Source organism: Podarcis gaigeae, assembly GCF_964106915.1.
Source record: "Podarcis gaigeae genome assembly, chromosome: 5".
Lineage (NCBI taxonomy): Eukaryota > Metazoa > Chordata > Lepidosauria > Squamata > Lacertidae > Podarcis > Podarcis gaigeae.
This window is the reverse complement of record NC_139681.1, coordinates 94,613,372-94,631,761: the sequence shown is the minus strand read 5'-3', so window position 1 is coordinate 94,631,761 and position 18,390 is coordinate 94,613,372. Positions and strand designations below refer to the sequence as shown.

Sequence of the window (18,390 nt, the reverse complement as noted above, 5' to 3'; positions counted from 1 at the left end):
CGTCACAGGGTCAGGCCAGGGGTGGAGGGGGTCCTGGGGAGGAGGTGGATGTCAGGGAGCTGCCATCAGAGCAAGAAACGGAGGCAGGGCTCCCGAGCGATGCCGGAGAGGGGACTAGCAGGGGGGAAGGATTTCAGCGTAACACCCATAGAGAAGAGAGGGAGATGGAGGAATTGGTGACAGGGCTCCAAGACCCTTCACCCGAAACTAGTGGATAGAGCGCTGGGACGCTATCTAAGCACTTTTTTAAAAAACCTGCATAACATTAATTCCACACACATTCCCATAATTTGTTGAAACTAAAATAAATTGTGTAATCCTATAACTACTCAAAGTCCTTAATTGCATATTATAATTGCAACACACACTTAGTAACACTTCTGAGCCATGATACATTACACAATCTTATAATTATACTAGACAATTCCAGAAGCTCCTTGTTCATATTTTGTTTAATATTATAACCCACACATTACATGTGATTAAATAAAATTCCAGAAACTCCTTTTTTTATTTTAACCCTCCTATTACATTAAAATTCAGATCGGAGTCCATATTATCATGGTAATCCAAATATACTGCTGATCTCCTAGTTTAATTGTATCCTGGTTTAGCTCTCCTAGTTTATCTGCATTATTCAAGCTTTCATAGAGAATCGTGGAGATGGAAGAGACTTGAAGGCAGAGTTTGTTCTGCCATTAGGCAGACTGAAGTGGTGGCCTTGGGCAGCAGAAGGCCACAAGGGGGCAGTCAGTGCCCCACCACTAGTGCAGAAACTGTGCTGGTATTGGTGTCAATTTCAACCAAAATTGGATGAGATCTTGCAGAGCAGACAAGATCTTGTATGATTTTGGTGAGATCTCACCCAAATTAAGCAAACTCTCGCCTGAAATTCGTACTTATGTCAGTGCCATTTTTTTGCCAGTGGCAGAGGCAGCAGGGCTGGCAGAGAAGTGGCACCATAATCAGCAGGTATTGGCAGCAGGTCAGGACTTGCTGTTTTGCCTCAAGCAGCAAAATGGGATGCACCACCCCTGCTTGGAGGTCGTTAAGTTCAACATCATTTGGAGAGATAACAGGTCTGAAAATTAACAAAGATAAAACCAAGCTCCTGGTAAAAAACATGAATGATGAGAGTAAAAATAAATGAAAAAATATATCAGGTCTAAAGATCGAAAAGAAGGTTAAGTATTTCAGTGTATGGTTAACAGTGAAAAATACAAATCTATATAAAGATTTGTATTTTTCACTGTTAGTTTGACCACGGCAAACTATGGCAAGTTCTTAAAGAAATGGGAGTGCCAGATCACCTCATCTGTCTCCTGAGAAATCTCTATGTGGGACAAGAAGCTACAGTTAGAACTGGATATGGAACAACTGATTGGTTCAAAATTGGGAAAGGAGTACGACAAGGCTGTACTTTGTCTCCCTGCTTATTTAACTTATATGCAGAATTCATCATGCGAAAGGCTGGGCTGGATGAATCCCTAGCCGGAATTAAGATTGCCGGAAGAAATATCAACAACCTCAGATATGCAGATGACACAACCTTGATGGCAGAAAGTGAGGAGGAATTAAAGAACCTTTTAATGAGGGTGAAAGAGGAGAGCGCAAAATATGGTCTGAAGCTTAACATCAAAAAAACGAATATCATGGCCACTGGTCCCATCACCTCCTGGCAAATAGAAGGGGAAGAAATGGAGGTAGTGAGAGATTTTACTTTCTTGGGCTCAATGATCACTGCAGATGGTGACAGCAGCCATGAAATTAAAAGACGCCTGCTTCTTGGGAGAAGGGCAATGACAGGCCTAGACAGCATCTTGAGAAGTAGAGACATCACCTTGCCAACAAAGGTTCGTATAGTTAAAGCTATGGTTTTCCCAGTAGTGCTGTATGGAAGTGAGAGCTGGACCATAAAGAAGGCTGATCGCCGAAGAATTGATGCTTTTGAATTATGGTGCTGGAGGAGACTCTTGAGAGTCCCATGGACTGCAAGAAGATCAAACCTCTCCATACTGAAGGAAATCAACCCTGAGTGCTCACTGGAAGGACAGATTGTGAAGCTGAGGCTCCAGTACTTTGGCCACCTCATGAGAAGAGAAGACTCCCTGGAGAAGACCCTGATGTTGGGAAAGATGGAGGGCACAAGGAGAAGGGGGCGACAGAGGACGAGATGGTTGGATAGTGTTTTCGAGGTTACGAGCATGAGTTTGACCAAACTGCGGGAGGCAGTGGAGGACAGAGGTGCCTGGCGTTCTCTGGTCCATGGGGTCACGAAGAGTCGGACACGACTAAACGACTAAACAACAACAACATATAAAGATAACTATTTGAAAACCTGGGAGGCTATGAGGTAGAATAAAACTTTCGTTGCTGGGAGGAGAGTCGACCATAAAGATGAATGTATTACCAAGAATGTGTTTTTTTTCAATCAGTACCAGTGATCGGCAAGACAGATTGCTTCAAAAAATGGCAAAAATGTATTTCTAAATATATCTGGCAAGGGGAAAAAACAAGAATAAAATATAAAATACTGATAGACACAAAAGATGGAGGAGGTTTTTCCCTGCAGGATATGAGATTATATTATGAAGCAACTTATCTGTGCTGGTTGAAGCAATTGTTGCTATTGAAGAATCTGCATATTTTAGATTTGGAAGGTCATGATAATATTTTTGGTTGGCATGCTTATCTGTGGTATGAAAAAGTGAAAGTACGTAAAGGTTTTACAAACCATGTACCTCGGGTTACATACGCTTCAGGTTACAGACTCTGCTAACCCAGAAATAGTACCTTGGGTTAAGAACTTTGCTTCAGGATGAGAACAGAAATTGTGCTTCAGTGGCGCAGCAGCAGCAGGAGGCCCCATTAGCTAAAGTGGTGCTTCAGGTTAAGAACGGACCTCCGGAACGAATTAAGTACTTAATCTGAGGTACCGCTGTAATTAGGAAAAAATGTATAGAATATGGGACAGATATAAAAATTTATTGGAAACTAAAACACCACTTTGACTTTCACCTTTGAAAGCCATAGCAATGGGTGGGTGGGTGGGGGACATGATGGAAAGTTGGGTGACTTATAGAAATTTAGTAAGAGAGGAGGGTGGAGAATTTAAATTAAAAGAGTTTAAGGATTTACCAGGAATGTTAACAACATGGTTACAATAGCATCATGAAATATTTAAAAATGATATGAAGTGGGGGTTTGGGGGACAATTATCACAATTAGAGAGAGACCTGTTTAATTGTAATGTTAAAGTAATGTCTAAAATGTATAAGATGTTATCGGAATGGGAGACAAAGGATGAACAAGTGAAATCTTCAATGATGTACTGGGCAAGAGATGTTGGTCATAATATAGAAATGGAAGCATGGGAATGATTATGGAATACGGATATAAAATTTACAGCATGTTATGGTTTAAAAGAAAATTATATGAAAATGCTATATAGACGGTACCTAACACCTAGTAGGTTGGCAAAAAAAAATGTATAAATCAAAGTCAAATAAGTGTTGGAAATGTAAAGAGAAAGAAGGCACCTTTTTCACATGTGATGGTATTGTAATAAGTTTAAAGCTTACTGGGAAATGATATACAGTTGTAGCCTGGTTCTCAAACGTAATACATTCTGGAAGTCCATTTGACTTCTGAAAACATTCAAAAATCAAGGCATGGGACTTCCGGAGGCGGCGCGAACGGCAATGGCTGCCCTCTTCCAGTGGTGAAGGGGGAGCTCCGCGGAAACGGGTCGTCCGCTACGGCGAAGCGGAGACCCGCATCAGAAATCCACAGGCATCAGAAATCCACAAGGCATGGGACTTCCGGAGGCGGCGCGAAACAGCAATGGCGGTCCTCTTCGCGCTGTGAAGAGGGGCTCCGCGAAAAAGGGTCGTCCACTGCGGCAAAGCGGTGACCCATTAAGAAAAACCGCAGGCAGAGCGAGCCTGCGGCCGTGGGACTCGGCGGGCGCCTGGAGCCCCCCCCAGAAGCGGGGAAGGAGCCTCGTAAGAGGCTCCGGAACGTGAAAGGGGGAGCGGCGCTGTGAGTTCATCGCTCTTTTCGTGGAAGCAAAGCCGCGCTGCTGCTGCTGATGAGCGCTGACCTTTCTTCTTGAAATTATCGGAATTGGAGCAACATACCCGTGAGTAAGGGACCTAAATTTTTTAACTTAAATTGAAGAAATTTGGCTGAAAACGGGAGGCGAGTAACAGGAAGTCCGCCTCCCGACTCTGCTAATTAGATCAAAGCAAGGGCTCGGAAACGAGCTGAAGTATCTAAAAAGGGATTGTAAAAATGGAAGAAAGGGTGCATTGATAGACTCTGCATTTTGAAGATAAAAAGGAAAGAACTGTGCGATTTATAGACTTTTATTCTTTGGAACTATCCTCCTATTTCTGGGCTAAACGGGGCTGAAAGAGATAACCCCGTCATCGGGCTGCCAGTGCATAGAAAAAGAACTGTCAAACTGCTGTCAAACTGACGACATTGTTGCAGAGATTGAAATTGTTGCATAGACTGAGATATTAACATTAAACATTGTCGCATGGACCTATATCGATACCTTGTGGCTGGATTTTAAGAGATCAGAAGTTCTGGAAACCTTCCTCTTGTGTTTGGGAATTACAAAACTTAACATGGGGAATTGAGGAACTACAATGGCGGAAAATAGTTCTTTTCTTTTTTGAAACTTTGAAATACTCCCCCTATAGGACTGTGGAAATATAGTTGCATGGGAATTGAGCTTTATTGAAACTTTTTGTGGTTTCATTTGTTTATATTTGGGACTTGTTTTTCCCATGGGACAAAAGACCATCTGACCTTGAACAGAGGCAGGTGTGGAATGAGCGGCACAGGGAGAACAAGAGCAGCTAAAGCCAAAGATAAAGAAAAAGAGAAAAAATCTGGGCAACTTTTGCAAACAACTTTAACTCATCACCGCAGATCATCTGTCCCAACTGTGCTGACAGCACAGGAGGTGGAACTAGTGCAGCCTGCTGCAGAAGATATGGCAACTGGAGGATCTGAAACAGTTTTAAAACAAATTTTGGAACAATTGGCAGTTTTAAACCAAAAAGTGGACAATCAAACATCAAAGATTGACCAAGCTACATCCTCTATTGGCAAATTAACTGAACAGGTTTCGCAGCACACTCAGGCAATTGAGAAATTGCAAGGAGCTACGGCAGAAAACTACAAATTAGCTGTGGAAGCCAACCAAAAAGCAGAACAGGCGAATTTAAAGGTTGATGAAATTAAAGGAGAGGTAAGACCTCTGAGAAGGCAGGTAGGGGAACAACAAGCCTACCTGGCATTGGTCGAATTGAAAAGTAAAGATAGTAATCTCAGGATAAGGGCTATCCCGGAACTGGAGCAAAATAATTTAGAGGGATTTTTGACACTTTTGTTCTCCAAATTCTGGGGAATTGAGGAAGAAAAGGACTTTAAAATTGTGACAGCCTTTAGACTGGGAAAATCAGTAAAGAAAGACAAGCCCAGAGACTGTTTGGTTGCTCTGAGATCAAGAGAAGAAAGGGATAAGATATTAGGCCTACATTTTAAGAAATCTTTGGAGATAGAAGGCAAAAGGGCCGAAATTTACAGAGATATACCCAAATATCTCTTGGAACTTAGGACTACCTATATAGATCTGACCAAATTGTTGAGACACAACGGAATTCCTTATAGGTGGGAGTTTCCACAAGGACTTTCATTTACTTACAAAGGAAGGAAAATAAAGATTAAATCACCTGAAGACCAGCAGAAGTTCCTACACGACCACGAGGAGGACCTGCAAAAAGGAGCAGCAGCTTCTTGGCCTCCACCACCACCGGGACCACCTCCAAGAGTTATACCACCTGGATCAGGACCAGCATTACCTCCCCCGGGATCGGGCAGAAGCTTAGATACCCCATTGTAGAACCCGTCAATTGATTCAGGATGTCTCTGCAGCTTCTTAGTTGGAATATAAATGGCGGAAACTCCCCGGAAAAAAGAAGAAAAGTCTTTCATATCCTGAAAAAGGAACAATTGGACGTTATCTGCCTACAGGAAACACATGTGACAAGGCTCCATAGAAAAGTGTTAATTAACAAAAGACTAGGCCAAGAATTTATTTCTTCGGACAAAGTTAAGAAGAGAGGAGTGGTGATTTATGCAAAGGAGAGCCTGTCACCGAAATTTTTATTCAAAGATGAATATGGCCGAATTTTGGCGATTGAAATACAGAAACAAGGAGAAAAATTTTTGATATTAGGAATATATGCTCCAAATGAGGGAAAGTCGGAATTTTTCAGGAAGCTGCATGAGACTATGCTGGATTATTTGGACTATAGTAACATCATTATGCTGGGTGATATGAACGGGGTTGTGTCTGTAAATATGGATAAGTCACAAAGTGCCAACATATCGAAAGACGGCAGACTACCTAAAACTTTTTTTGAAATGACAGACAATATGGACTTAGTTGACATTTGGAGGGTTAAGAACCCTCTAGGGAAAGAAGGGACTTTCTTTTCTGAAGCTCATCTGACATGGACACGAATCGACCAAATCTGGACAACTAGAGGACTGGCACCTAAGACTAGAAAAGTGGAAATCTGCCCAAAAACCTGCTCCGACCATAGTGCTTTGAAAGTGGAACTGAGACTTAATACAACTGGTTCCTTTAGATGGAAAATGAATGACACTTTATTAAGAGATCAGGAGATTGTGAAGAAGGCCCAAAAAACTTTAAAGGACTATTTTGAGATAAATTTGAATACTACCGTGGAAAAAAGAACAATCTGGGACGCAAGTAAGGCAGTCATGAGAGGGTTTCTAATACAACAAAACACGATTAAGAAAAGGCTCTGGAATGAAAAGAAGGAGAAGATATTGGAGAAAATAAGAGAAGGAGAGAAAAAATTAAGATCTAGGCCTAAGTCGAAGGATGTGTTAAGAGAAGTGAAATTTTTCCAGGCGCAATATTCAAAATTGATAAATCAAGAGGTGGAATGGAAAATTAAACAAATGAAACAAAGATCCTTCGAATCGGCGAACAAGTGTGGGAAACTGCTAGCCTGGCAGTTGAAAAAGAGACAAAAGCTTAATACGGTTACAAATCTAGAGATCGAAGGGAGAATGGTTCAGAAACCCGAGGAAATCAGAAAGTGCTTCCAGAGGTACTTCAAAGAACTTTATTCACAAGGGCCGCAAAAAGCTTCAGAGGTGGATCAATTTCTTAAAACTAATGGATTACAAAAAATACCCCTGGAAATGAGAACAAACCTGAACTGTAACATTACACAGCAAGAAATTGAAAGTGCCATTCAAAACCTTCAACTTGGCAAGTCCCCAGGCCCGGACGGCTTAACCTCCAAATACTATAAAGTTTTAAAGGACTATTTGATACAACCTTTGATGGAGGTTTGTAACCAGATAATGGAGGGAAGGAAGGCACCGGAAACGTGGAAAGAAGCTTTCATCACATTGATACCTAAATTAGAGACTGAAAAGACCCAACTTAAGAATTACCGCCCCATTTCACTCCTAAATGTGGATTATAAAATTTTTGCTGATATTTTGGCAAATAGACTTAAAAAAGTACTAAATGAAGTGATTCAAAAGGACCAGGCCGGCTTTCTCCCTGGTAGGCATTTGTTTGACAACACAAGAAACATTATTGACATTTTGGAGCTTCTACAAACAAATCTGAACACCAGAGCGGTTTTGATTTTTGTTGATGCAGAGAAGGCCTTTGATAATATTTCTTGGATGTTTATGAAGAAAAATTTGGAAGGGATGGGAGTGGGGCGGAGGTTCGAAAATGGTATAGAAGCAATCTATACAGAACAAAAAGCTAAATTGATAGTAAACAATGTGGTGACAGAGGAGTTTAAAATTGAAAAAGGGACACGTCAGGGGTGCCCTCTATCCCCCCTATTGTTCATCTCCGTTCTGGAGGTGTTGCTAAATATGATTAGAAAGGACCGGTTGGTTCAGGGAATCGAGGTCGGAGTGAAACAATACAAATTAAAAGCATTTGCAGATGACTTGGTATTAACACTTCAGGAACCAGTCTCCAGTACTAAAAGAGTGCTAGAATTAATTTCTGATTTTGGTTGGGTGGCGGGGTTTAAGTTAAATAAGCAAAAAACCAAGGTTTTAGCAAAAAATTTGACAGTTACAGAAACAGATGAGTTCTCCAAAGAAACGGAGTTGAATGTGGTTAAAAAAGTAAAATACCTAGGGGTGTACTTGACCTCCAAAAATTTGAATTTGTTTAAAGATAACTATGAGAAATGCTGGTCAGAAATTAAAAGAGACTTGGAAATATGGTCAAGATTGAAACTTTCCTTGTTAGGCCGAATAGCTGCTGTAAAGATGAATGTATTGCCGAAAATGTTATTTTTGTTTCAGGCCCTACAGATCGTGGACAAGGTGGAATGTTTTGGAAAGTGGCAGAAGGATATTTCTAAGTTTGTTTGGCAGGGCAAAAAGCCCCGAATAAAGTTTAAAATATTAACTGATGCGAAAGAAAGAGGGGGATTTGCCCTGCCAGACTTGAGGTTATATTATGAATCTGCAGCCTTCTGCTGGTTGAAAGATTGGATTTTATTGGAGAACACTGACGTCCTAGATCTGGAAGGGTTTGACAATGCGTTTGGGTGGCATGCATATTTGTGGTATGACAAGGTTAAAGTGCACAAATTGTTTAAAAACCATATTGTCAGAAGGGCAATTTGGAGGGTCTGGATAAAATACAAAGACTTATTGGAGAGTAAGACTCCGAGGTGGCTCTCACCGGTGGAGGCCAAGGCACGTAAGAGACTCAACATGGAGGCCCATTGGCCTAAATATTGGGAAATAATTGAAAAAATTGGAGACAATTGGAGGTTGTTAAGTTTGGAGAAATTGAAAACTAAGGTACGAGACTGGCTGCACTATGCGCAAATTCAAGAGGTATTTAAAATAGATAAAAAAGTTGGATTCCAGGTGGAAAAATCGAAACTAGAGACTGAATTGTTAGAGCCAAAAAGTAAACTACTTTCGAGAATGTATAATTTCCTGCTTAAGTGGAATACACAGGATGAGATAGTCAAGTCCGCCATGATAAAATGGGCGCAGGATGTGGGGCACAACATTATGTTTGTAGACTGGGAAAGGTTATGGAACACCGGTTTGAAATTTACGGCATGTACTGCCCTGAAGGAAAATATTATGAAAATGGTATACCGGTGGTACATGACCCCAGTCAAGCTAGCTAAGATATACCATCTGTCTGACAACAAATGTTGGAAATGTGGAGAGGCGGAAGGGACATTCTTTCACCTCTGGTGGACCTGCCCGAAAGTGAAGGCCTTCTGGGAAATGATCCATAATGAACTAAAAAAGGTACTGAGATTTACCTTACCTAAGAAACCAGAGGCCTTCCTACTGGGCATGGTGGACCAGAGAGTGCTTAAGAAGGACAGAACCTTTTTCATGTATGCTACCACAGCAGCAAGGATCCTGACTGCAAAATATTGGAAGACACAAGATTTACCCACGCTGGAGGAATGGCAATCGCAGTTGATGGACTATATGGAATTGGCTGAAATGACTGGCAGAATCCGAGACGTGGGAGAAGAAACAATTGAGGAGGACTGGGAAAAGTTTAAGGACTATTTGAAAAAACACTATAAGCTGTATGAATGTTAAAAAATGCACCTTTCAGGAAATTCTAGCTTCAGCAAATGTAAGTTAAAGAAATGAAAACTAAGACACAAGAATTCAGAGGTAAAATAATGAAACAACTTTATTGTGTTTAATACAAAACATATAAGAATTGAGTTACAGTAAAATTGAAAATAGGGAACGTGATAAAATAGAAGTTACAATAAGTTTTGAAATAAGTTAACAAATTGCTGATGTTTTATAAGACAGAGAACGCAGGGTTCGGAGGATGTGGGGAAGTCCTATAGTGTAGATGGAAAAAGAATATGGAAATTTGTTATTTTTCTACTCTATTTTCTTATAACCGCTCTTTATTCTTTTTTCTGTATTTCTGTATTTCTAAAAAGCAATAAAAAATATTTTTTAAAAAAAAAAAAAAGAAATCCACAGGCAGCGAAAGCCTGTGGTCGTGGGGACTCGGCGGGCACCAGAAGCGCCCCCCGAAACGGTGAAGAGACCCCGTAAGGGGTTTCGGAGCGCGGAGGGGCTGGCGCGGTGCTGTGAGTCGATCGCTCTTTCCATGGAGTGACCTTTTTTCCTGGGGATTCGATCCAAAAAGCACCAACCCGTGAGTAAGGAAAAGTTAGAAACAATTGGAGGCTAAATTACTGACAATTCGGCTAAAAGCGGGAGACGCAACCAGGAAGTCCGTCTCCCGTCTTTGCTTAAGATCTAAAGCAAAGGACTTTGAAGCTTGGAGCCTTTGATGAGGCGTTAAAAGCAACCAATCTGCGCATCTACCGGAGCTGTTTTTATGGAGATTTAACTGTTTAAGTGACTTAATCTTTAGTATGGACTGCGCTTCACCTCTTCTTTCAGAATTACAATTTTACAGAGAGACCCAGGCAGGCGGTCTGCCTGTTTAACAGAGCTGTCAGATTGCAAACTTTGACACTTTGTTATTTTGGTTTGCTACAGCTGAGTGTTACTGGAACTGTTATATTGAATCATCTTTTCTGGCACTTGATAGAAACATTGTTGTGCTTTTAAGACCAACTCTGCCAACTACAGGAAAACTGAAGGTTCTCTGGAAATTAATGGCTATCTGGACTTTGTTTTAAAAGTATTGGAACTTTGAAAGATTGGACTTTTGAACAATTGATTTTAACAACTTGGCTTCTTCCCTCAAAATATATTCGAACTCGAAAAAGGAACACGACAAGGTTGTCCTATATCCCCTTTGTTATTTATATCGGTCCTGGAAGTGCTCTTAAATATGATTAGAGGAGACCGGTTGGTGGAAGGTATTCAGGTCGGAGCGAAACAGTATAAACTTAAAGCATTTGCAGATGACCTAGTATTGACTTTACAGGAGCCAGAGCCTAGTACCAAAAGGGTATTGCAACTGATTTATGAGTTTGGTCGAGTGGCGGGTTTTAAACTTAATAAGCAAAAAACCAAGGTTTTGGGGGAAAAACTTGACTTCTTTAGAATCAGAAAGGTTTCAGAAAGAGACAGAATTAAATGTGGTCAAAAAAGTAAGATACCTAGGGGTAAACATAACAGCGAAGAACATGAATTTATACAAAGATAATTATGAAAAATGCTGGTCTGAAATCAAAAGGGATCTAGATGTTTGGTCAAGACTGAAACTTTCCTTGTCGGGCCGAATTGCTGCTATTAAGATGAATGTATTGCCAAAAATGCTGTTTTTGTTTCAAACTTTGCAGATTGTGGATAAAATGGAGTGTTTTGGGAGGTGGCAGAGAGATATCTCTAAATTTGTCTGGCAGGGCAAAAAGCCCAGAATTAAGTTTAAGATACTAACTGATGCTAAAGAAAGAGGGGGCTTTGCCCTGCCAGACTTAAAGTTGTATTATGAATCAGCAGCTTTCTGCTGGTTCAAAGATTGGCTACTTCTTGAAAACACTGATGTTTTGGATTTGGAAGGATTTAACAATGCTTTTGGTTGGCACACATATCTGTGGTATGACAAGGTTAAAATACATAAGGCTTTCAAGAACCATGTTGTCAGAAAAGCAGTGTTCAATGTCTGGTTAAAATATAAAGACTTATAGGAAAATAAGACCCCAAGGTGGTTATCACCAATGGAGGCTAAGGCCCCGAAAAGACTCAATATGGAGGCCAAATGGCCGAAATATTGGGAAATAATAGAAAAAGATGGAGACAATTGGAGGTTGCAGAGTTTGGAGAAACTAAAGGGGAAAGTGCGAGATTGGTTACATTATGCTCAGATTAAAGAAGCTTTTAAGTCAGATAAAAAGTTAGGATTCCAGGTGGAAAAATCAAAGTTAGAAACAGAACTGTTAGAACCCAGCTCTAAGATACTTTCAAGAATGTATAACTTGCTGCTAAAATGGAATACACAGGATGAAACGGTCAAATCAGCTATGATAAAATGGGCACAGGACATAGGGTACAAGATTATGTTTGCTGACTGGGAAAAGTTATGGACCACAGGTTTGAGATTTACGGCATGTAATGCCTTGAAAGAAAACATTATGAAAATGATATATAGGTGGTACATGACTCCAGTCAAGCTTGCAAAGATATACCATGTGTCTGACAATAAATGTTGGAAGTGTAAAGAAGCTGAAGGAACATTCTTTCACCTCTGGTGGACTTGCCCTAGAGTGAAGGCTTTCTGGGAAATGATATATAATGAGTTGAAAAAGGTATTTAAGTATACCTTCCCTAAGAAACCAGAGGCCTTTCTTTTAGGCATTGTCGGCCAGAGTGTGCAAAAGAAGGATCGACCTTTTTTTATGTATGCTACAACAGCAGCAAGGATACTCATCGCCAAATGCTGGAAAACTCAAGATTTGCCCACACTGGAAGAATGGCAGATGCAACTGATGGACTATATGGAACTAGCGGAGATGACTGGCAGAATCCAAGACCTGGGAGAAGAACTGGTAGAGGAGGACTGGAAGAAATTTAAGGACTACCTACAAAAATATTGTAAATTGTATGAATGTTAAGAAAGATGTAAGATTAGCAATAGAATGGCCCCAACAAATTAGTTATAAGGAATACAAATCTAAATGTAACTGAAAGAAAAGACAAATTTTGGATAAATAGTATGTTATAATTAAGTCCCCAAAAGAGTGATTTAAATTCTAAAATTTGAGAATTAATATTGGAAAAATATATTATATGAATTGAAACAAGTTAATAATTTGCTAGTAAAATTTATGAGTTTAGAATGCAGGAACAAGAGATGTGAGGAAGTCCAAAGATGAGAATGAAATGTGGATATTGGAAAATACTATGTTATTATGTATGTGTTTTATTGTTTAAACAAAAATTTAATAAATATTATTATAAAAAACAAACAAAATATATTCGAACTCCCTCTAGAGGACTTTGGATTTACAATTGTATGTGACTTTGCTTTCTCTTTCCTTTCCTCCTGTTTGGCTGTTTACCCTCTGGGCTGGTGGTTTACCATGGGAACTCACTCAGTTTGACCTTGACTAGAAGACAGAATTGGAATGAGTGGCACTGGGAGAACAAGAGCGGCTAAAGCGAAAGCTAAACAAACAACTTTGACTTTAGTTTCACAGCCGCGTAGATCATCTGTCCCTGCTGTTTTGGAAGGGGAAGAAGGAATTGTGCAACCTTTGCCGGAAGATATGGCAGCAGGAGGATCTACCTCAGTACTAGATAAAATCTTTGAAAAATTGGAAGCTTTGGATAAAAAAGCGGATGAGCAAACGGCTAAGATTGATCAAAATACAGCCAGTGTTAACAAACTAACTGAACAAGTCACTTTGAATGCACAATCAATTGGCAAATTATTTGAAGCCACCGCAGAAAACCGAAAATTGGCAGAGGAAGCCAACCAGAAAGCTGAAGAACTAAAGCAGGAGGTAAAACCTTTGCATAAGCAAATTGGAGAACAGCAGGCCTATCTGTCTATGATAGAACTACGGGCTCGGGAAAATAATTTAAGATTGAGGTCAATATTAGAACTTGAACAAGGGAATTTAATTGAGTTCCTAACAAAAGAATTTTCCAAGTTCTGGCCTTTGGAGGAAGATAAGGACTTTAAAATTGTGACTGCTTTTAGACTTGGAAAACTGACAAGGAAAGACAGGCCCAGAGACTGTTTGATTACCTTGAGATCTAAGGAGGAAAGAGACAAAATATTAGGCCTACATTACGAAAAGTCACTTGAAATTTTGGACAGAAGAGCAGAGATCTATAAAGATATCCCTAAACAACTTTTGGACCTTAGATCCACCTACACTGAGTTAGTAAGACTGCTGAGGAGCAACTCAATTGTCTTTAGGTGGGAATTTCCCCAAGGATTATCTTTTACTTTCAGAGGGAAGAAGGTGAAAATTAAAACAGCCGAGGATAAAGAAAAAATTTTGAGTGCCTACGGAGAGGACCTTCAGAAAGAGATTGAAAGATCTTCAGGGTCTGGACCAGCGCCTGCACCTACACCTACACCTTCGGGGTCAGAAGACCAGGAGAAAAAGATACCACCACTAGAGGAATAACAGATTTGTCCAGGATGTCTCTGCAACTTCTGAGTTGGAACATCAATGGCGCCAACTCTCCGGAAAAAAGGAGAAGAATATTTCACATATTGAAAAAAGAACAATTGGACATTATTTGCCTGCAAGAAACACATGTGACCAGGCTCCACAGAAAAGTGTTAATAAACAAAAGATTAGGCCAAGAATTTATTTCTTCGGACCGAGTCAAGAAAAGAGGTGTGGTGATATATGCAAAAGAGAGCCCGTCACCAAAATTTTTATTTAAAGATGAGCAAGGAAGAATTTTGGCAATTGAGATACAAAACCAAGGAGAAAAGTTTTTGATATTAGGAATCTATGCGCCAAATGAGGGGAAATCGGAATTTTATAAGAAGCTGCATGAGATAATGCTGGACTATCTGAACTATGACAACATCATCATGATGGGAGACATGAATGGGGTGGCATCGACCAACATGGATAAGTCACATAGTCAAAATGTGACAAAAGATGGCAGACTACCTAAAACATTTTTTGAACTGACTGACAATATGGACTTGATTGACATTTGGAGAACAAAGAACCCCCTGGGAAGAGAAGGAACATTCTTTTCTGAAGCTCAACTGACATGGACAAGAATCGACCAAATATGGATAACTAGAGGTCTGGCACCTAAGACAAGAAAAGTGGAAATCTGCCCAAAGACCTGCTCCGACCATAATGCCGTAAAGATGGATATGAGACTAACTCCAACCGGCTCCTTCAGATGGAAGATGAATGACAATTTGTTCAGAGATCAGGAGATTATTAAAAAGGCCCAAAAAGCTTTGAAGGACTACTTTGAGATAAATTTGAACACTACGGTGGAAAAAAGAACCGTCTGGGACGCAAGTAAAGTGGTTATGAGGGGGTTTCTGATACAACAGAACACCATAAAGAAAAGAGCACAGAATGAGAAAAAAGACAAGATCCTGGAGAAAATTAAAGAATGTGAGAAGAAGTTAAGATCGAGACCGAAGTCAAAGGAGATTTTAAGAGAAATTAAACTTTACCAAGCACAATATTCTAAATTGATAAATCAGGAAGTGGAATGGAAAGTTAAGCTAATGAAACAAAGATCTTTTGAATCGGCAAATAAATGTGGAAAGCTGTTAGCATGGCAGCTGAAAAAGAGACAAAAACTGAACACGGTCACAAATTTAGAGATTGAAGGAAGAAATATTCAGAACCCAGTGGAGATCAGAAAGTGTTTCCAGAGATACTTCAAACAACTATATACACAAGGGCCGCAAAACGAGGTGGAGATAGAACAATTTTTGACAAAGAATGGTTTACCAAGGCTGTCTCAGGAAAATAGAACAATCCTGAATTATAAAATAACACAACAAGAGATTGAAGAAGCCATTCAGAATATGCAACTGGGCAAGTCTCCAGGGCCAGATGGGCTTACCTCCAAATATTATAAGACATTGAAAGACTACTTGATACATCCATTAATGGAGGTTTGCAATGAAATTATGGAGGGGAAGAAGGCACCGGAGTCGTGGAAAGAAGCTTTCATCACATTGATACCTAAACTAGAAACTGAAAAGACACAACTTAAGAACTACCGCCCCATCTCCCACCTGAATGTGGATTATAAAATATTTGCAGATATTTTAGCAAGTAGATTTAAAAAAGTTTTAAATGAGGTAATCCACAAGGACCAGGTAGGCTTTCTCCCAGGTAGACATTTGTTTGCTAACACAAGGAACATTATTGACATTTTGGAACTTTTGCAAACAAATATTAATACTAAAGCAGTGTTAATTTTTATAGATGCGGAGAAGGCCTTTGATAATATTTCTTGGAAGTTTATGAAGAAAAACTTGGAAGGGATGGGAGTGGGGCGGAGGTTCGAAAATGGTATAGAAGCAATCTATACAGAACAAAAAGCTAAATTGATAGTAAACAATGTGGTGACAGAGGAGTTTAAAATTGAAAAAGGAACACGACAAGGTTGCCCTATCTCTCCTTTGTTATTCATTTCAGTCCTGGAGGTGCTCTTGAACATGATTAGAGGGGACCGGTTGGTGGAAGGAATTCAGGTCGGAGCGAAACAGTATAAACTCAAAGCGTTTGCAGATGACCTGGTTTTGACCTTACAGGAGCCAGAATCTAGTACGAAAAGGGTATTACAATTGATTCAGGAGTTTGGTCGGGTGGCGGGATTCAAACTTAACAAGCAGAAAACTAAGGTATTGGGGGGAAAATTGACACCTTTAGAATCAGAAAGGTTTCCGAAAGAGACAGAGTTAAACGTGGTTAAAAAAGTAAGATACCTAGGGGTAAACATAACAGCTAAGAACTTGAGCCTATTCAAGGACAACTATGAAAAGTGTTGGTTAGAAATTAAAAGGGATTTAGAAGCTTGGTCAAGATTGAAACTTTCCTTGTCGGGCCGAATTGCTGCTATAAAGATGAATGTATTGCCAAAAATGTTGTTTTTGTTCCAGACTTTACAGATTGTGGATAAAATGGAGTGTTTTGGGAGGTGGCAAAGAGACATTTCTAAATTTGTCTGGCAGGGCAAAAAGCCCAGAATTAAGTTTAAGATATTAACTGACGCTAAAGAAAGAGGGGGCTTTGCCCTGCCAGACTTAAAGTTGTACTACGAATCAGCAGCTTTTTGCTGGCTGAAAGATTGGCTGCTTCTTGAAAACACTGATGTTTTGGATTTGGAAGGTTTTAACAATGCTTATGGATGGCATGCATATTTGTGGTATGACAACTTTAAAAGTCACAAGGCTTTCAAGAACCATATTGTCAGGAAAGCAGTGTTTAATGTCTGGATAAAATATAAAGACTTGCTGGAAAACAAGACCCCAAGGTGGTTATCACCAATGGAAGCTAAGGCCCGGAAAAGACTCAATATGGAGGCCAAATGGCCAAAATATTGGGAAATATTAGAAAAAGATGGAGATAATTGGAGGTTGCAGAGTATGGAGAAACTAAAAGACAAAGTGCGAGATTGGCTACATTATGCTCAGATCAAAGAAGTTTTTAAGTTGGACAAAAAGATAGGATTCCAGGTGGAAAAATCAAAGTTGGAAACGGAATTGTTAGAACCTAAGACTAAGGTACTTTCGAGAATGTATAATTTGCTGTTAAAATGGAATACACAAGATGAAACGGTTAAATTGGCTATGATAAAGTGGGCACAGGACATTGGGTACAATATTATGTTTGCTGACTGGGAAAAGTTATGGACCACCAGTCTGAAATTCACGGCATGTAATGCCTTGAAAGAAAATATTATGAAAATGATATATAGGTGGTACATGACCCCAGTCAAGCTTGCAAAAATATACCATTTGCCTGATAATAAATGTTGGAAATGTAAAGAAACAGAAGGAACATTCTTTCACCCCTGGTGGACCTGCCCTAGAGTCAAGGCTTTCTGGGAAATGATATATAATGAGTTGAAAAAGGTATTTAAGTATACCTTCCCTAAGAAACCAGAGGCCTTTCTTTTAGGCATTGTCGGCCAGAGTGTGCAAAAGAAGGATCGACCTTTTTTTATGTATGCTACAACAGCAGCAAGGATACTCATCGCCAAATGCTGGAAAACTCAAGATTTGCCCACACTGGAAGAATGGCAGATGCAACTGATGGACTATATGGAACTAGCGGAGATGACTGGCAGAATCCAAGACCTGGGAGAAGAACTGGTAGAGGAGGACTGGAAGAAATTTAAGGACTACCTACAAAAATATTGTAAATTGTATGAGTGTTGAGAAAGATGCAAGATTATAAATAATATGGCACCATTAAATTAGTTGAAAGGAATATGAAGATAAGTGAAAATATATGAAAAGTTAAACTTTGGTTAAATAATATGTTAAAATTAAGCTTTTAAGATTGGGGTAAATTTATTTAACATTTGGGACATAATATCTGAAAGTTATAGAATAAGAATTGAAACAAGGTGATAAATTGCTGGACAAAGTTTGATAAACTTGGAACGCAGGAACGAGAGACGCGAGGAAGTCCAATGAAGTGAAGAAAGTATGGGCATTGTAAAGTTATATGTCGTTTTGTTTGTTTTTTATATTGTATTAAGAAAAACTTGAATAAACATCTTATAAAAAAAAAATCAAGGCATGGCCTCCGATTGGCTGCAGGAGCTTCCTGCACTCAAGCAGAAGCCAAATCGGACGTTCAGCTTCCAAAAAAACGTTCAAAAACCAGAACACTTACTTCCATTTTT

General features: G+C 39.7%; 1 protein-coding gene across 1 annotated transcript in view; it reads left to right on the top strand.

Moving 5' to 3' along the window:
* The window catches only part of LOC310844912 (cytochrome P450 2J4-like), a 289,677-nt gene that overhangs the window by 192,293 nt on the left and 78,994 nt on the right, over nucleotides 1-18,390 (top strand). The gene's annotated exons all lie outside the window — the stretch shown is intronic.